This window comes from Somniosus microcephalus, chromosome 6, assembly GCF_052327205.1.
Source record: "Somniosus microcephalus isolate GS21.2 chromosome 6, FLI_Smic_1.0, whole genome shotgun sequence".
In the NCBI taxonomy this organism is placed as follows: Eukaryota; Metazoa; Chordata; class Chondrichthyes; order Squaliformes; family Somniosidae; genus Somniosus; species Somniosus microcephalus.
This window is the reverse complement of record NC_140992.1, coordinates 164,481,335-164,484,661: the sequence shown is the minus strand read 5'-3', so window position 1 is coordinate 164,484,661 and position 3,327 is coordinate 164,481,335. Positions and strand designations below refer to the sequence as shown.

General features: G+C 48.2%; 1 pseudogene; it reads left to right on the top strand.

Moving 5' to 3' along the window:
- The first annotated feature begins 1,234 nt into the window (after positions 1 to 1,234).
- LOC147116170 (uncharacterized) lies at positions 1,235 to 2,444 on the top strand (annotated as a pseudogene).
- The last annotated feature ends 883 nt before the right edge of the window (positions 2,445 to 3,327 follow it).

Genomic DNA, 3,327 nt, shown 5'->3' with positions numbered 1-3,327 from the left:
AAAGTATAGAACAAATTTGAGGGTGGGGGTGTTGGATTGCAAAAATAGGCCTGTGAATCAAAGCCTGAATTCTCTAGTCTTTAAATATATTAACCAAAGCGGTAGGGAGGGCAGTAGTACTAGAAACCATTCAAAGGATGTTTAGCTTCACATATTAGGAAATATATATAAAATGAACATATAGCATTTAGGTAGCTGCGAAGCATGATGGAATACTTGACCATCATATCAACCAAGTACTGTAGGAATTACATATCTACTAGACTCTTAGTCTCTGTTGTTATCAGTGCTACAGAAGCAGTGTTTAATGCAGCTGGCCTTCTGAGAGATAAGGGAAACTGAACTTCACAGGGAGTCGGCCATTTCTATCTCTGCCTCAAACACCTTATCTTCCTTTGTAATGTCTGCTCGCAACCAAAAGCGGACATTGTTTATCATCTCAAGAATTAAACGACCTTGCTCACAGAAGCTAGAAGCTGTTATGCTGTATGTCAGAACACTTCAGGGCGGCTCCCGACATTGAGTGACTAATCACACCAACCAATAAGGGAGTGACGGTAGTGATGCTGTTATTATGTGTACGCCTACTTTTGCAACCTAATGGGCGGTACCTATCGAAAGGTATATCAAGGCTTGCAGATTGTATTTCGTTGAGAGGAAAGGTTCAATTCTGGGGAGATCAGCCTCTCTCCATTGTGCACAAGCTTTCTAGCTATTTACTAATAAAACTTTTACTTTATTCTCAATTCCGTCTCAGTCTAGATTTTCTCTGAATTCGAATCTAACGGTTGGTGTCAGAAGTGGGATACTGGGTGCGCAGGGAGCAGGTAGGACGTAAGGTCCGTGGGACGGTATGAGTCCGTGGGGTTGGAGGGGAACCCAGACTTAGAAACTAGAGGTAGGGATTAGCCCTGTAACTATGCAGCAGGGGCGGACGTGAATATAAGGGCCCCTGGTAAATGCCCTCGAGACTAGTCGCGCTCGCCGCAGACCTCACCTGCCACAGTATTAAATTATCCACATAGTTAAATTACTCCTCACGGAGACCACAGATTGACGGAATTGACTAGACCTGCATGTGTATTTCTAATTTAGAGTATAAGGTGTTACATTTGTGCCGTTTAAGGTATAAGATTAAAGTAAAGTAAGTTAAAGCATAAGCTAGAGCATAAGGATATATGAAATAATTAGACATGAGTAACAGGGGAAGACCCTTTCACCGGACGTCCCGGCTATGGCCACCAGTGTCACTGTTGTAAAACGGGTCCGAGAGGCTAAACTGAAATATCAAAGCGAAATGATTAAAAATGGATGGAAGGAAACTAGTCCATTAGCTGATCATAATAAAGTGGTGGGTGGAACAAAAGGAGGCTAAGCAAGCTAACTACGGGGCGGTTTTGTGTGCTAGTTGGTCGGATCAGATGGGTCCCATAATTGTGGATAAAAGGGGAAGACTGTCTCCACTACAGGACTTCTTGAGACCTGTTCATGAGGCAAAAATTCGAGTTAGTAGTTTTCTGCACCTGGAGCCAGTGGGGGCTCAGGATATAGATGACCTAAAGGATTGGTTGGGAATTGTCAAGGCCATGGAAGCCCAACAACATGAGACTATACAACCTACGTGCCCCCCTGAATATAACCATATCTGCCCTTCAGCTCCCTCTCCATCTGGGGCCGAGAAATCCACACCTATGGTCCCTGTCTGGGTGAATCCGGAAGAGGATGCCGTAAATGGAGAGATGAGGGGTAGGGGCATCTTGGGCGAGGCTCAGCCTTTCACACCCCGGGAAATATCTAGTACTGTCTTTCTCATTCCCGATTTAAAGCGATACAACCCCAATGTTGATGTATGAGCAAAAATACGAAGTGCCGCTCGACACTTCAATTTATCCATACAAGATGGGAAAGGTATCGTTGAGGTAAAATGTCCCTCCATGGACTACGGGGCTCTGTGAGCATTTGTCCTAGATCCCCCAGCCACCGCGACTCAATATGAAAACCAATTTCTAGGTCTAAAAATTTGGGCTCCGGCTGGATTGGGCACCGGTACCGTCACTTGGACAGGGATCACCTCCCTACGACAAGGCCCAGGCAGGGGACCCAGCAGGGGTTGTCTGACCGAGAGCTGGAGGGACTGCGAGCCCTCCTTCTCCCGCAACCAGCCCCTCACAATGGATAGGACACCACAGTCTCCTCTGTCGGAGGACTGGGATTACTCGCCCATGTCTAAGTGTACTGTTAGGAGGCCCGCAGTATTGTGCCCTTTTAGACACAGGGGCCTTGGTATCGATAACCGACACAGAATTCCCCACAATAGACCGAACCATCCAAGTAAGCGGACTGAGTGGAGACAGCGTGATTCTCCATCAGAGTGTTCTGATTCCTTTGCAATTATCCCCAGGAAGCCGTACCTGGTGGATTATGCTCTGGGTGGGTCCCAATAGCGAGGGTTTAATTTTAGGTATGGATGTCCTGCACCAGATAGAGGCAAACCTGCTTCTGAGTGAACACCTATTGGAAATAGGAGGGCCGGGTGGGGGGAGGCTCCCCTTCCTGGGAAGTCAGGTCTGACAATGTAGAATACAAGCCCTTCGACTGGTTGGGTACGCATGGTCGGAGGAAGGACCCTGGGGAAAAGTTCCCCCACTATCTTCCACGAGAGTTTGGAAAAGGCCATCCAACCAGCCCTGGTGGACACCCGCATGAAAGACTCCGTTTGCCTTCAGTATGTAGATGATATTCTCATTGGTAGCCCCTCGCCCTTAGCTCATCTGGACGCCCTGACGTGTGTCCTGGAGACGTTAATGCTAGGTGGGTTTAAATTGAATCCGACTAAAGTCAAGTCGGGCTTTCCCATGTCGGTTACCTTGGCCAGATCATTTCCCCAGAGGGGCGAACTATGACCCCTGAGAGGGTGCAATCCCTCTTACAAATACCACGACCTGTCACTGTATCTGGCCTACGGAGCGTGATGGGGATTGTTGGACTGCCGCACGTATGTAGCCGACTTCACTGAATTGGACAGTCTCTTCAAAAACCTCCTAAAGGGAGAGCCCCCGGGAGAGGCAAGACTGGATTGGACACTTGAGGCTGATATGGTCAAAATCACTTTGGCCAATGCACCTGCCCTGGGTCTCCCAGACCCTGCAAAACCCTTCCACCTGTGGGACTGGGTGGGCAATCGGGCGTATAGTGCGGTGGTTGGACAACAGGGCCCATGGTAGGCCCCGGTAAGAGAATTCTCCACACCTGCCACAGCCTAGTTAAACTCCGTACAGGCCCAACTACAGTGCTTAAATTAGCAGAAGGAACAACTGCGAACATATA